The sequence below is a fragment of the Gossypium hirsutum genome, chromosome D03 (assembly GCF_007990345.1).
Source record: "Gossypium hirsutum isolate 1008001.06 chromosome D03, Gossypium_hirsutum_v2.1, whole genome shotgun sequence".
NCBI lineage: Eukaryota > Viridiplantae > Streptophyta > Magnoliopsida > Malvales > Malvaceae > Gossypium > Gossypium hirsutum.
The window spans coordinates 2,788,536-2,805,935 of record NC_053439.1 but is presented as its reverse complement, the minus strand read 5'-3'; the positions used below and the strand labels follow the sequence as shown (position 1 = coordinate 2,805,935).

Sequence of the window (17,400 nt, the reverse complement as noted above, 5' to 3'; positions counted from 1 at the left end):
ATGTCAACTGAAAATTCAGCTGCACAGTTCCTTGATCCAGGTGGGTTTTTGCTTTCTTTCCATTTTAGTGTTTTTTTCTGGGTTCTTACTGTCTGGGTTTTGTAATAAAGCTGGATTTTCTAGTGTAATGGATTTTAGTGGATTTAGGGTTTTTGATTTGGTTCATTAGTTAAATGAAGTTAATTCGTTTGTTTAGTGGTTTCTAATCTGGGTTTTGTTCATCTTGTTTGAATTTAGCAACTTTGGAACTGTTTGAATTGGTCACCCCGTTGAATTCTATGTTAATAGATGAAATTAGGGGGTTTTTTTTTTGGTGATTTGATTGAGAATTAAGTTTTGGATGGTGAGGAACTTGGGAATTTCGGAACCGAAATGCCGGGTATCGGCATTTTACTCGTGTAGATACTTTAGAGTTGAAATCTCGGATCGAAAGGAAGATTGGTCGTGTAAATGCGAGAATATTTCCATCTGGTTGCTAGATTTTTGAGTCTAATCGGAAACCCGATTATAAGCTCTGCATTGATACGATAGGGCGAGAGATGTTTTCTTCATAACCGTCTCCTTAGATCAATTATTCGAAATGCTTTGTTTTCGAAGAATCCTGCATTGAAATTGGAAGGTTCTTTAAGTGTTGAATTGCCAAATGGGTATCGGAGAAGTAATCTCAGTCGTTGTGCAAAGACATTCCTCAATCCCCTCGTAAAGGTCGGACCCCGAATCTTCGAGACCATAAGTTGAGGGACCAGTTGAGTCCTTTAGGGCCTCATGGGAAAAACCCTAAGTTCAACAACAGCAGAGTGCGACTGAATTGCTTTCGTTGGGTAGCAGACCGCCCGGTTCTGTGGAGGACGGAGAAGAAGTTAATCAAGCTGAAGGGAGTCCGAGCATTCACAGTAGGAGTCCTGTTAGAGCCCCACTCGGCATCTCTTTCAACGCTAAAGAAACATGGAAAGTTCCTCGGAGCGGATTGGAATCTGCTCCTGAGACTTGTCTTATAGAGGTGAACTGCCGATACCAGTTCATTGAAAAGAGTTGGAACGGAAGTTGGAGATGGAGGATTAGCATTTCAGTAGATTCCGCTGATGTGTTAAACAATTGTCTCGATGTTTTCTTGAAGAGATTGATAAAACCGTGCTTGGAACTTTCTAGTTCTAGATCCGGACAGAAACTTATAGAACCAGGTCATAATTGGTGCATGTCCTCTTTGAACAGGATGCAACCCGTGAAATTTGGCCTAAAACAAAGTCGGCACATTTCAGCATCAATGCTAGACTTTCAAGTCGCAATGGAGCTAAATCCCTTGATTCTTGGAGCAGACTGGCCAACACAACTCGAGAAGGTCTGCTTGCTTGCCCTAGAAAGTGAACGGTATTTTGCCCGATTATTTGGGTCAGAAGCAGGTTCCATCCCGAGCAATTTGAAGTATTTCGATTATGAAGTCCATTCTAACATGGATCTTGGTCATACTATTAACAGATGAAGTAAATAATAAAGGCTACAAGAGCTTCGAGTCAATCTGATTTAGATGTATTAGGTCATCACTCTGATCGATCTGAGTAGTGACATTTAACATGGTGAGGCTCAACTACATTGAATCTACTTGTTCGAATAGGTTAGCAACTATCTCACTTTGGTATCTATAGTTTTGATTTGCTTTGTCGAACACTTATTTTTAAATAATGAATTTCATCTTCGAGTTTTCAGGCCTGCAATTGTTCAACTTGTCGTTTGAGCTTTAATCATTACAGTATAATTTTCCTCTGCTTGTTTATATCGATTTATCCTTCTGCTTGTTGTATCGGATCATTAAATTGCAAAATGGTTCTTTTGAAGGGAACTGTGTATCCCTACATGTTTCTTGATGCTTTTCACTCATTTTTCTTCTGCTTGGCATGTGAGATTCATCTGTTTCCCTGATTCATGGAACATAACCTTTTTGTCTTTTCCAATGTTTTACTAGTCGGATACTTGGCCTGATAGATGAAAGCATAGAGCACATGGTTTTGTAGGAACCCGAAATCGTTTCGTGTTATTATGTTTGCATATGTTGTAGGAAGACACAAATGGTTCAAACTTGATATCCCAAACAAGGTGGGTCTAATGGTCTGGTTATTCATTTGTGCACTTCATATGTCTAGCTCTGCTCTATAATTCCCTCGTTGTTTGCTTTTTCGTATCTTGGATAGGTCGGCATCTAAACTCACTATTAGCGCATGCTTAGGCATTGTTTATCTATCTGTGATTCAGTGAGAATGACTAAAATGGCTCAACTTGTTTCTGATATGAATTGTTACGAAAATTCCGACTTTGTTCATCAATTTGTCACTATACTTTCTTCTGAATCATAGCTTATCATACGATGTGATTTCCAGTCTTCCAGATATGTAGATATGTATGAGTTCTAGTAAGTATATTGAATGAGCCTAAGCAATGATCCTTTTGCCAAGTATTTGAAACTTTTTTCTTTTGGTAAGTATATTTTTATTGGTTTTTTTAAAAGGTAGAAAGGACTTCTCCAGTCCCACTCAAAAAAAATCGGAGAAATTTAATCTCTATCAATTTGAAAGTGAGCAATTAAGGACAATTAATCACGATATTAATGTTTTCAATCAATTGTACATAATTTTATTAATAAAACAACAATTTTAGCCCTTGATGTTTGTATGTTTTGTAAATTTGGTAATGATTTAACAAATTTAGCCTCGACATTTACACAAATGTTATAGGCTAAATTGTTAAATTATTACCAAACTGACAAAACATGTAAACATCAAGGGCTAAAAATGTTATATATCAATCAAAATTATGCACAATTGACGAAAGACATTAATCCCGTGATTAATTGTTCACTTTCAAAATTGAATTGACAGCGATCAAATTACTCTGGATTCTTTGAGAATGATTAATTTGCTCAATTTCAAAATTGAGAGGGACTGGAGAGGTATTTTTACCTTTCTCTTCCTGCTTCGTGGTGATGGAAAAGAGATCCATCTAGAAATCTACACCTAAAGAATTTAAGAAAAGTTGAAAACGACATCTAAACTAAACATTAATTCATTTCTTTGACATTCAATCCAGGCTCGAGCAACATTTGCTATCAGCCCCCGTCACTATTATTCTTTGACTTTTGTTGACAAATTTAACTTATTACAATGCATTATATTATTCCTTTCTCGATATATTTGTTGGAGTGAGCCTAGGCCCATTAAAGAAGTAGATATTAACTACAAGTTTTAAATCTACTCCAATACAATACATTATTAAACAATTATGTCCTCTCCTAAAAAAAAAGAATGAGTTTACACAAGAAACTCACGACCAAAAATTAACATTCTCATCAATTAAGAGCATCACAGTTTCTCCTAATATTCCCATTCCTCCCCGTCTTAACACCGACACGGCCGAGCTTAGTAATGGCGGTGATGAAAGCGGAGTTAAATGTATTCGAATTAGCCGCCCAAGCGTTTACGACTGGCTTCGATCTCTTGTCGGTGAACAAAACCTGGTCGGAAGTGAACAATCCCTTGCCTTGTTGCAAGTTCTTGTAGTAAACATTGTCGAATGCACGTGGTGTGTTAGGGTCCATGTTAATGGCTATCCTGGATCAACATTTTTAGGACACATTTGTTGTAGTTGGGTCGCATATGCTCGGTTCAATGTCGGGTCTACTGCACTTTGACGGCTGAAATTGTATATCCGGTTTGAAAACTTGCTGCAATGAGAGAATCCAACGGTGTGTGCAGCTGCCAAAAAATAAAATAAATAAATATAAATAGGTAAAATTCTTGTGGATGCACTTCTACCAAAAGTCAGATTGACTTTTGCCCCTTCAACTTAAAAAATGGCAAAGTAGTCACCGTACGTTAGATCAAAGAGTAAGACGATTCTTTCTTTTAAAAATTTCATTTATTTGCATTACAATGACACGTGAAATGCCATATGTACCCCATGAATTTTTATAATTATTTTTATTTTTTATATAATTGTTGTAAATTATTGCCAGCTAATATAAGATGTTAACTTAAATTAGATCCATTCACAAAGACCTGACAGTGGTCAAGCTTACAAAGATTGAACACCCCGTGCTAGGCACATAATTATAACCAACACTCACATCTGAGTCTAGAAGGAAGTACCTGAAAGAGCAATCATGTCAGTTTGGGTGAGTCCATGTGCTGCAAACATAGAGTTGAGCTGGTTCAAGTTGAAATCTGGATGAGGCAGCTTGCCATTGACACTAGCTGCTGTGGAGCTTAACCCATCCAACCTCCCCAATTCAACTGCATAAGATGGTCCACCTGACTGCAACCCATCATCACATTCATCACTAAATTAAACAAAACCCCCCATTTTTTTCCATAAATTTAATTATAAAAAGTTACAAAATGATCATCTAATTATTCAATTTTGTTTTTTTAGTCACTCAACTATCTTAGATTTTTAAATGTTTTATTTTACTTTAGCTTGCTGGTGACCAGAAAAACAAAATTAAATAGTTAGATGATAATTTCATAATTTTCATAGTTTAGTGACAAAAAAGAAAAAAATATAATTAGATCAACATTTTATAACTTTATTGTTAAGTAAAAAACATATTGTACCAAAAAGAAAATCTAATGTACGTTTGAGAAGGAAAAAGAAGAATACAAACCAGAGCAATGACATCACGAGTCGCCATTGCCAAAATATCAGCACATGAAACCTTGTTTCTACAACTCGGAACCGCATCGACCGCTTGTTTCGCCTTGATGACGGTGTCGAAACCGTCACCGGCTAACGACAAGTTGTCGGGGTGGTCCTTTTCGGCTTTGTTGCTGCCGGTGGATTGAATAATTACTGAAGCATCACAACCCTGAAAACAACATAATGATTGTTATATATATAAATAAAATAACATCAGCTCCAACATGGTGAAAAACTGGAAAATGGTTGTGCTTTTTGAAAGAACCTGGACAAAGCAATCATGGAAGAAGAGGCGGATAGTTGCGGGGACAGTGACAAAAGTTTGTCTGAATTTCTGAGTAACGGCGTTTCTTACAATGGATTCTACATTGGGACAGGTTTAGCGTAGTAATTTTGTCTTAGTTGAGCTGAAGCTGTTTCAGGGAGCAAGGAGAAGGTAAGAGAAAGTGACAGTACCAGTAGAAAAGTAATGAAGTGAGCCATTTTGGGTCTGAAAATTTCGAGTAATTGCAGTGAGGTTGAAAAACAAAGGGTTATTTAAAGAGACATTTGGAAATGTTAATTAAAAAATAAAATAAAAGGTTAATTTCCCGGACGTCCCTCAACCATTGTCTAGATTTTAAATTGGTTCTTAGACATTAAAATATTATAATTAAGTCATTAAAGTATTAATATTGTATCAATTAGGTCTTTCAATCAATTTAGATGTTAAATGCAAGTTTAGATTTGATGTTGGTATATTTTAAATATGATAATCAAATTATATTAATCGAATATAATTTAAGAGCGATATCTTTTTTTCAATGCATAATATCCGTTGAGTAATTTTCTGTGTGTATCATTAAAGAAAACATTCAAGTATTTATACATATTATCACTGTTCATGATTTGACTCTATTGTTCATGGATTTGACCCCACAATTCATATGACTGACATTCTGAACAGATTTTTAGCATGTTGGACACGTATACCGTTCTAGGTAGCCTGTTAGACCTTGCGGCCCCCTATATGCAAACTCCTTGGGTATATACGAACTGGGACCGAGAACTCCACTTGGCTCGTGCGAGCTGATACCACGAGCTCTCCTAGTTATCTTCTTGTTGTATGTCTCGCACACATCTATCTCGTGGGGCCTGGTCGGGTCGCGAATAGATGACCCAGATATTACCTAGATTTCGAGTTGGTGGTCATTGATGTTTAATAATATCCAAGTGGTTTATAAGTCAAAGTTATAGGCTAAGGCTTTGGCCACCTTTGTTACATGAAAAATTTACATTTTAATCCCTCTAACAAATTAATAATTCAATCTAAATTATTTTAACACGAAAATGTATAGCCTTCTGTACAAAAGTCTTGGCTTCGCCTTTGGTCCATGTTTTAAATATACTTCACGTTAGACAATATTAATACTTTGAGGAACTCGGGTATAACACATTGAAATTCTAGTCCGATTTACAATGTGAATTGTAGTTTGAGGACTTCGGGTCAAATTAACCCGAAAATAAATGCATAGGAAGAAGAATTTTCAAAGGGGTCGGAAAGCCAGTTGGATGAGAGAATCTTTTGAAACAGCATAGTAATTAAAGAATGTGTGTGCATAGTTGTTTTAATAATACAGAGAAAGACAAGTTCCAGGGAAAGAGACGTTATAATGATGTTTTGTTTTTTGTTTGGTTTCCGTCAATGGCCGCCTCGGTCTCTTTTTTAAAAGGAAAATATAAGTTCGAACTTTAAACACATGATATAAGAGCGGAGTAAAAAAATCTTTTAAAGGACTGAATTTGAATTATAAATTTTTAAAAAGTTAAAAATATAATTTTATTATTTTAATGTAAAATTTTACAACTTTTAAAGGATTAAGTTATGAATTTTAAATTTTAAGAAGGGATTAATTTAAAATTTTACTACCAATAGATAAAAAAGTTTAAATTTAATTCAAAAAAGGCTAAAATCTTACTTCAAGATGATATTATGGAGAGAGATAATTACAATGAAAATGTGCATTTTCCATTGAAAATTCGTTGCATGCACGTTAAGACTATTCCCTTTTGTGTGCTTCAATGACTAAAAATAGTAAAAGAAAAGTGAACTTTTTACATTTTAGAAAATGAGATGTTAAAAGATTATGTGAATTTATTTGACAAGTCCTTCTATTATATCAATTAGATTAAATTAGTTTTATTATTATTAAAAGAATTAAAAATATTATTTATTATTTAACAAAGTTATATTCTAAGAGATTCTGATGGTTCTGTAATGGAATATATTGTTTGAAATTGGACTGCAGATGAAAAATAATAATTTTGATGTTGTTTTTTACGGAGTAGATATTAATTTTATTTAATAATTCATGAATTAAATTAATTTATTTAGTAATAAAAAGATTAATTTAATTCAAGGACTTCACAAGTAATTTCACTTGAAATAATATGAACAAAACAAGCGTTATTGTTGGAATTTGGAAATTTGATATCACCATGCAAGATTTTATGAAATTATTGGTTAAATAGAGAGTGGGATCATCATGCAATCATTTGTTTAGTCAAATTACTAAATTATACCTTGCCATAACTTGGATTGTCTATATTTATTATTGAGAAAGTGACAAATAATAATAATAATAATAATAATAATTGATGCACTGGATCAATAGTTGTGAATAGTTTTATTCTCTCGGAGTAGAGAATCGGAAGTAGAGAGGAAGAATAAGACCCCCCTCCCTTTGGGATGTCTATTGTTTTTATTATGCAGGGTTGAATTCTGGGTCGAATTTTGAATCGGGTAATTTTGTATAACAATAATAAAAGTTAATCATCTAAAATGTTCATAATTTTCTACACTAAAATGGAATCACTTTTTAATTATTTTTCCTTTAAAATTGGTTGGTATATTGATTAATAAAAACAATGAAAAGATAAAATAAAATAAAAAGAAAAATATATAATCTATAAATTAAGTCAACCAATAAAACTTAAAAAATATCCAACATCTATTATTTGTAATTTATATTGTAAACTCTTTTAAAAATATATATAATTTATAAATTAAAAAAAAAATTCAATTAGATTATGATCCAATTGTTTTATGCTTTATAATTTTATTCAAATTGATCCATAAGTTCATTTTAATATTTTAAAAAAATTATTTTATATAAATATTTATTATAACCATTACAGCCCCACCAATAATTGTATATTTTTAATAATCAAAACAACGTGATCAAAGGCATTTTCTCTTCTCCACTTCTAATATTTTGCCTACAACACGACATTTTCCTTAATTTCTTTTTTTTTTAGAAATTAGTCGACGTAGTTTTAATGGGAGTTTACTATAATTTCGAGTTGCTAAAGATCAGCCAACATCAGTACTCAAACATTTGTTGAAAGTTCTGTAAAAGTATAAACTTTATTTAAATCTCCAGTAGTCATCTTCGCTAAATAATTTGCAACCTTATTTTATGAATATGATTTCAGATTAATCTGGCCCAGAAATTATTATAATATTAACTTTATGGATATAAATGAGAAAAAGAGAAATAAAGGGAATATAATTGGAAAATGATGGCTATTATAATTTACTACTAATGTACGTAACCTTTTATTTTCTTACCTTTTTTGTAAAAAGATTCTCTTTTTTCCCCTTTGTCTTAAAACATGATTTTTTAATAATTATAGCTTTGTCTAAGGCAAGGCTGCCCTTTGTTTGGTGTTATGTTATTTTCTATTGCAGGGCCAGTTGTATGGTTTACAAGTTAATTACTTATTAGTTTATTTAAAAAAGAGTTAATTATATCAAACATCTTCAAATTATTATCTTCATTTTAAATTGATCCTTAAACTTTAAAACATTCTAATTATATTATTATATTATCGATGTTATATCAATAAGGTCCTTCCGTTACTAAAATTGTTAATTTAACCGTTAAATAAAACGTCAAATCTTATTAAAATAAAAAATTTAAAGAAAATTTAATATTGTGAAAATATTAGCTTTGAGGTTTTCGAATTTTTTTATACAAACAATTGTTCACTCTCTTTTTTTGGGGGGAGGGGTTATTTTATATTTAGTTTTTAATTTTAAAAGTAATGCAACAACATTTTACTTTTCTTTAAAAGTTTCGTTTTAAATTATGTCGTATAAAATTTTACATGTCATTTAATGGTTAAATTAACGGTTTCATAACGAAAGTGTCTGATCGATTTAACAAGGATAGTTTAGGATGTAATTAAAACGTTTTGATGTTTGCAGACCAATTTAAAATAAATGTCATTGTTTAGAGATATCTAGCGAAATTAACTATTTTTTTAAACAAATAAAAAAATATTAAATTTTTTTAATAATTATATAAAATATTTAAAAGAAACTACTAAAAAACACAACATCAAAATTTACGAGATATTCTTCGAACTTGAGGAGCTGATAGAGTATTTTTCTAACATTAGGGATTAGTGTCATTTATCCTAAATGTTAAATGAGTACAAAGAATTTTTTTGAACAATCTCATTATAAGTTCTGATAATATCTATTCTTTTTAAGACAATGTCTCAAATTACCCATAAATAGGAGGATAATGTGTTTCCACACGCTTGAACTCATATCCTCCTGCATTGACAACAAAGCCCATACCAATCGAGTCAAAATTCAATCGATGAGTACAAAGAATTTTTAAAAGAGTTTGATTAAGCATATTATATGCATTTTTAAGAAATTTTAAAATATTATTATTTTTATTTTAAAAACTATTATCATCAAATTCAAATCAAACATTAAATGCAAAATAGTTTAATGATTAAAAATATTTTCACTTCAATTAAAATTAAGAGCTTTTATAGCTAAAACTAATAGTTTAACACCTTATTTAACTTTAAAAAAAAAAGAGTATAAGGAGTCGTTCAAACAATTTCTAATAGTTTAAGGACATTTTCAGTATATTAACCAATTTATTAACAGTTTAAGCAAATCTACCATATTGAATTCTCTCTTTCTCTGTCCCTTCCTTTTAGCATTTTTTTATTTTGATCCAATCTTTTAAATTTATTTATTTTTCCGAGCCATGTGAAATTATTGTACATATTTTAATTTAATTATATTATATTACTTATTTTATGGAAAATGGACCAGAAATGATAATATGAAAGTCAGAAATGTGATTATTAATTAGAAAATTAATCGATAAAACGTTGGTCAATAGTGTGTATACCACATGCATTTTGTAGGATAGGATAAAGGGAATTGAGCTGGCAAATAGTCTTATCGAAATAAACAAGTTAGACACGCCTCAATTAATTATTAGGTGAAGAAAAAATTGCCCTCTTAATTCAGAGTTCTATCCAAATTTAATAACGGGTCTTAAATTTGTCAACTGAGTCTTAATTCGATTATTATGAGTATTATTGTTAATGTAAAAAGACATAGTTTTCAGTGCGTTAAAGTACATTATCATCCTATTTAAAGGTTAGGAAGGAGTTATGAGTAGTTCTAGATATTTTGTCAAAAAAAGCATATATGATTTGTTAAAAGAAAACGGGTCTAAAATTTGAAAGGATTTGTCTGAAAATATTGAGTTCGAAAAATGATTTAAGCATAAATTATGTTAATATCATACTTAAGTTCAACCCGAACCCGTTCATAATAATTCAGATTAATTTTTAACTTTTTTGGTATTAATTTTAAAATTTTAGTTTTTGGACATTATTTTAACAAAAATAAATTTTGTTTTACGACTTTTGAGCATCATTTAATAGTGATGTTGTGTTGAATTTAGCCCTCAATGTTTATATTTTTGTCAGTTTGACTTTTATTATTTTTTGAGCTAAATTTAACTTTCAACCTTTAAAAAAAAGTTAAATTGTTCATTTTAATGGAAATATTTACTGAAACTTTAATTTTTAACCATGACAGCTCTAATGAAATATGAGTGTACTTCATGGTATTTTTTTTTAAATTTAAGAACTTTTTTATATTTTTATATTTTATAAGTTTTAAAATTATTTGTTGAATGACATATAAGACAATTAATGTTATGCCAGCATGAAAGTACATGTAAATTTTCATTCAAGTTGCCACACCAACATCATTAAAAATTATTATTTTAGTCAGCATTTCTATTAAAAAGAGCTATTTGACTATTTTTTGAAATGTTTATGGTCAAATTTAGCTAAAAAACAATATTTACCATATTGATAAAAATGTAATGTTGAGGGTTAAATTTGACATTATGCCTTTAATACCAAGAATAGTCATTTCAGCCCAATATTTAATATTTCACCAAAAAATGGATGAAAAAATTAACATTTGTTAAATTGTCGACGTGACATACACATTAATGCCATCTTAGCTATTAATTAATTTTTTAAAATTTCAAAAATTCGAAAGGGTTGTAAAAAATATTTAAAAAAAGTATAAAATTATAAAGAGTAATTTTAATATTAATTAATTTAAAAATTAATTAATTGTTATTGTAGACTACCATGTGGATGACACATAAAAAACTTAATAGACGTTAACTTTTCCATCCATTTTGAGGTGATTTGACAAACAATGCAAGTTCAAGACTTAGACAAACAATGCCATGTTTATCGGGTTGCTCTTTGAGATTTTGAACTTTGTATTCAGGGTTTTAGGTAATATACAAGTTCTACATTTATGTTTATTTTCTCTATATTGTACTCTCGTTTGTTTACTCATCAATGAAAAGCCGAAACCTACTTTACCCATGGTTTTTCCTTCTTTAAGGATTTTCCATGTAAAATATTTGTGTTCGTTATTCTCTACTTTTATTATTCGTTGTTTATATAAATCGAATAATTAAGTGACCAAAAAAGAAATTTAGTAATAGTTTGATGACTACCAATATAGTTTACATTATAATTATTATTAATCTACACTTTAATGACACATGGCATCAACCTAGATCTACTTGTATCGTTTTTTTACTCCTCGATGGACAAAATATGCATCCTAAATTTTATATAATATAAACCATTATCCTATCAATTTTTTAATAAATTATTATAAAATTTTATAAGTAATTATGATACAAAATTCACATAAATACCATCTAAATACTAAAAAAAAAAACTAAAGGGTTAATCCTGGCCCCTGGGCTAATAACCCAATGGATAACTACCTCTTGCCTCTGCATGAGTTTATGGTAAGTTTTATCAACTTTTTGGGCCTGAAAATAAAAAAGAGAATTTGGGCTTTAATTCATCTTATATTTGAGAGCAAAAGCTGCCCAAAAAGCCCCATTTACATAGAGTGAAAAGTTACAATTTTTAATTAAAAACCTCTTACAATGGGATAAAGCAATATTTAGTCCTAGAATTTGATTACTTTTCCTAAGTTTTTGAATTTTTTTTATTCACACTAGTCTCGAAACTTGATTGATTTCTTAATTTGGTCCCTAAACTTAGATTTTGTAAAATTTATGATGATATGGCATCCTAAAATTGTGCCATGTCATCATTTAAAAATTTTTAAAAGTTTCGAAAAAGTTGTACTTTTTAAATATTTTCTGTAACTTTTTAGGTGATAACATGACAAGCTTAGAGTTTAACATCATAATATCTTAACTACCTATAGCCCCTTTCCAATAATTAAATAGGAAGATAATGTACTTCAACGCACTCGAACTCACGTTCTCCTGATGACTTTACATTTTGATTTTAAAATTATGGAAAATTATAATTAAATTATTAAATTATTTGAAATTGATTATTTAAGTCACTTTCTCATTATTCCATAAAATTTTGTTTGGGTAAATACTCACCTAATTATTAGTAAATCTTTATTTTAATCACCCCGTCATTAAAAAGTTCCAAAAAGAACAGTAATAGACTATTGCCATACTAAATTAACTCATAAGTTGAATAGCTAATATGGTCCTTGAACTTTAACTAAAATATCAATTTGATACTTTTAAAATTTTTTTGTGATAAATCCAAAAAATTAGAAAATTATTAGTGTTAGAATTGTGTGACCCAAATTCTAAGAGATTGCTTGCAAGTCAAGTTAAACAAAAATATATTTTCTTTCTAGAAGATTTAGTATTTATTAGTATAATATATTTAGCATTTATTAGTATAGTTTATTTGACTTACTAATTTAGCCTATAAATAGGCTCCTTTACAATCTTAGAATTAAGAGACACCCATTAGATTAGAACTCATAACACATTCAGAGAATTTTGTGTTTACGTTTGAGGGTTCTTTGTTTTCGGGTTTTCGGGGTTTAGTTTTTATCTCCATCTTTTGTACTCTTCATTCTTTTGCCATTATAGTAAATTTATCTTTGCCCGTGGTTTTTTATCCTCTTTTGAGGGGTTTTTCCACGTTAAATTTGTGTGTTCATCTTCTCAATTTCTTCTACTATTTTTACTTGTTCGTTGCTTATTCGGGACGATCCTAACAAGTGGTATCAGAGCTAGTTTAACTTTCATAGATCAGCCCGATCAGAGATGGCAGCAACAAGGTTTGAAATTGAGAAGTTCGATGGTGAGACAAATTTCAATCTGTGGCAAGTTCGGATGATGGCAATTCTAGTTCAAAATGGCTTGAAAAAGGTTGTTACAGGGAAAAAGCCTGAGAATCTAAATCAAACAGAATGGGAAGAGCTTGATGAAAAGGCCTTGTCTGCAATCCAGTTGTGCCTCGCGAATACAGTATTGCAGGAGGTATTGATGGAGAAGACCTCATTCGCCTTGTGGAAAAGGTTAGAAACTCTTTATGCGACTAAGTCTCTGGCTAACCGTTTAGTGTTGAAACAACGTCTATTTACGTTTCGCATGAACGAAGGTGAGCTTCTTAAAGATCACATCAGTCAATTCATTACTCTTTTAAATGATTTAAAGAACGTTGAGGTTCGTATTGACGATGAAGATCAAGCTATGCTATTATTGTGCTCTTTACCCTCTTCATACAAGTCTTTCAGGGAGACCCTGATTTATGGCAGAGACAAACTCTCGTTCGAAGATGTGAACGGTCATTTGTTGAGTAGAGACAAACTCGACAATGAGTTTGATTTGAATAGCAAAGCAGATAGACAAGCTTCCGTTTTGGTAGCATCAAAGAAACGAGACAAAAGGTGTCGCTATTGCAAAAAGTTAGGTCACGTCAAAGCAGATTGTTATAAACTGCGAAATAAAAGAGCTGCTGAGAGTAACGAGGAAGATGTAGCTGGTGCTAATTTGGTCGATGAAGGCGGTGATGATTTCTTGTTAGTGTCAACGAGAGATAACTCCAAGCTTACGTCTGAGTGGATCCTAGATTCAGGATGTTCTTTCCACATGTGTCCCAATAGAGAATGGTTCTCCACATACAGTTCAGTTGAAGGTGGAGTTGTGCACATGGGAAACGATTCATCTAGTAAAATAATCGGTATTGGTACTGTTAATATTAGGATACACGATGGGACGATTAGGACACTCTCAGATGTCAGGTATGTACCTGATTTACGAAAGAATCTCATCTCCTTGAGTATTTTAGACTTGAAAGGATGCAGAATCAACATCGAGTCGAGCGATATTAAAGTATCTCATGGAGCTCTCGTTTTGTTAAAAGGTAAAAGAACCGGTAGTCTTTATATTCTGGAAGGTTCTACAGTGACCGGTGAAATCGGACGTCCCTCGTCCGTTACAGAGTCAAAGTCAACTCATTTGAAGCGGAGGCAACTTGGTCATAGGAGGGAAAAAGGTATGACCGTTTCGTTGAAGAGAGGTTCTCTTTTGGATGCAGGTTTTGAAAAGTTAGGGCACTGTATTCGTGAAAATCAGACCCGGGTTAGTTTTGATTTGGCAGTGCACAAGTCGAAGGCTAGAAGTCTTCCAGCTTCTAAGCATAGATTCGACTCAGTTAATTCCCTGCATAGTTCAAGATAGGCCCGTGGCGGGTTTTGGCAAAGATGGCATTGAAAGAATTCGTGTCAAGGTGGAGATTGTTAGAATTGTGTGACCCAAATTCTAAGAGATTGCTTGCAAGTCAAGTTAAACAAAAATATATTTTCTTTCTAGAAGATTTAGTATTTATTAGTATAATATATTTAGCATTTATTAGTATAGTTTATTTGACTTACTAATTTAGCCTATAAATAGGCTCCTTTACAATATTAGAATTAAGAGACACCCATTAGATTAGAACTCATAACACATTCAGAGAATTTTGTGTTTACGTTTGAGGGTTCTTTGTTTTCGGGTTTTCGGGGTTTAGTTTTTATCTCCATCTTTTGTACTCTTCATTCTTTTGCCATTATAGTAAATTTATCTTTGCCCGTGGTTTTTTATCCTCTTTTGAGGGGTTTTTCCACGTTAAATTTGTGTGTTCATCTTCTCAATTTCTTCTACTATTTTTACTTGTTCGTTGCTTATTCGGGACGATCCTAACAATTAGAATATTCTAAAAAAATTTCTGAAAATTCATAATTCATTTATTCTAAACTGATGTTTTTAAATATATATATTTATGTGAAAAAATATTAAATTTTTTAAAAAATCACAAAATTATATATATTTTTTAAAATTCTTAAAAGTTGCCTGAAATCCCATTGTCTGGCTGCTTGACTTTATTTTTCACTGTATAGTCCTTTCCTTCCTTTCACGTGACGATGAACAAAGTAAATCCAGTTTTTTTTTTTGCTCATATTTTTTTCTTTTGTTAATGGTCCCTATATTGAAAGTAAGTTGAAGATGGAACATGATAAGAGCATAGTTTCCATAGTTTGTTTGATGGATCATCCAATTTCGTATTAAGAATGTAGTTTTCCATCATTTTACTATCATTTTCGTCTTAAGAATATTTTTAAACTCACCTACATTGGAAAGAATTCCTTTGAAGGAAGAAAATATGATATTAGAATGACTTGAATCATGCTGAAGAAATTATTTGGACAATTGACTCAAAGTCTCGTTATATTTGCAAGTATTATGATTTACGAGGAAAGAAAAATAATAATTTATGCTATATATGCTCGAGGAATATTATTTTATAATCTTCCCTTTAATTAGGGGGCAATTGTTTGCCCATTATCACACACTACTACCAAGTCATCCCATCATATCCAAATGAAGCACCTATGCCTCTACAATCACCTTATACAATATGACATTTCTAATGAGACTCACATAAAAGCTCCTCCTCCTCCTATATAAAAGCCCTGTCCATCACAATAAGAGAAAAGCTCCAAGATATATGTCAAAGTCCTGCCAAATTTGCTTCCCAAGTATATCTCAAATAAAATGCAACTGCATATTACCACCAAAACCACGTGTGCGTTTAGTTTTTTAGATATTTTCCAAGTTTAACCTCTTAAGATATTCACCTTGATTTGTCGAGCTCGCCTCTCAAGGCCTACAAAGACTCTTACTAGAATAGGGTTACCTTAAACACCTCACCAGGAGGCATCATATTGGGGAAAATCACTCTATAATCTTCCCATTGTCTAGGGGAAATTGTTATACTCCAAGACAATGGCGGTGGGGCGGGAAGAGGTTGGTAGAGGCTTTGGCCCCCTTAATATGAGAAAATTAATTTTTAACTTTTTAAATTTTATATAATGTTAAGTTAATAAATGATAAAATTACATTTTGCCCTCCAAAATGATAAAAATTATGATTTAGTCATTTAAAAGTGTAAATATATAAGTTATTAAAATGATAAAATTACTTTTTAGCTATCATAAAAATATACAATTTAATTTTAGCTCCTTAAAATTTTTTTTAACTTCGTCCCTATTCTATGGTATATGCCAAAACCCTAACAAACTTCTTCCAAAAAAACCTCTCCAAGCACATGATGGCCCCCCAAGACCACTAACTTTAGTGGCTTTTTACATCACAGTAATGTGAACCACCACAACAAACCACCCCAGCTTTTGTATTATAACAATAACACATATGGATATAAAAAAATTAAAAATAAAATAATTATAAAATTAATTAACCAAAATAAACAAATAAAATTATAAGAAACTCTCAAGTCTCGAATAAACATTACTTGTAGCTAGAGGTGCTTATGAGTCGGGTTGGGCCGGGTTCAGGCTAGGCCTAACCATGACATTAACATACTTTATGTTTTCTAAGCTCGACCCAATATATGGGCTTAAAATTTTACTCAAACCTGTCCATATTTGTAGAAGATTAACCCAAGTCCATTTTAAGCCCGCCCATATTATTTTTTAAAAAATATTTATTTTATTTTAATATTTAATAATTTTATACATTTTTTATTTACGGAAAATTTTTATATAGTCATCTTAACATTATTTTAATGTTTACATTAGAGTAGCATTATATATTTAGTATAAGTTTATTTTTTTTAATGTGTTCTAAATTACATAATATAAATGTTATAAACTTAAAAATAGGTTAGACTGGGCCGGGCTTGAGGTTTTGAACGGGCCTAATATTTTTGCTCAAACTCTCCCAAATTTCAAACGGACCTTCAGACTTGGACGGATAACCCGACCATGAACAAATCTACTTGTAGCGATACGAGTTTTTATAAACTCCAGTAGTGGGGGAAGTTAGGTATTATGATGAATCACCAAGTCTTAACACAAAACAATATTTCAAACACACATGATTAAATCTGTAAAATCTAATATTAATGTCTCCTTAATGGGACACATATCATAGCTAAATTATACCTATTAATAAAATTTCTCATAGACAGCTTAGAATTGCATGGAGCAATGCTCCCGACAACATGCTCCAAGTGGAAGCT

The 17,400-nt window shown here is 31.3% G+C and overlaps 2 pseudogenes; one reads left to right on the top strand and one right to left on the bottom strand.

Annotated features, from left to right (window-relative positions):
- LOC121215259 (uncharacterized) lies at positions 1-1,520 on the top strand (annotated as a pseudogene).
- A 1,541-nt stretch (positions 1,521-3,061) lies between these two features.
- LOC121215291 (peroxidase 73-like) lies at positions 3,062-5,196 on the bottom strand (annotated as a pseudogene).
- Between the last annotated feature and the right edge of the window lie 12,204 nt (positions 5,197-17,400).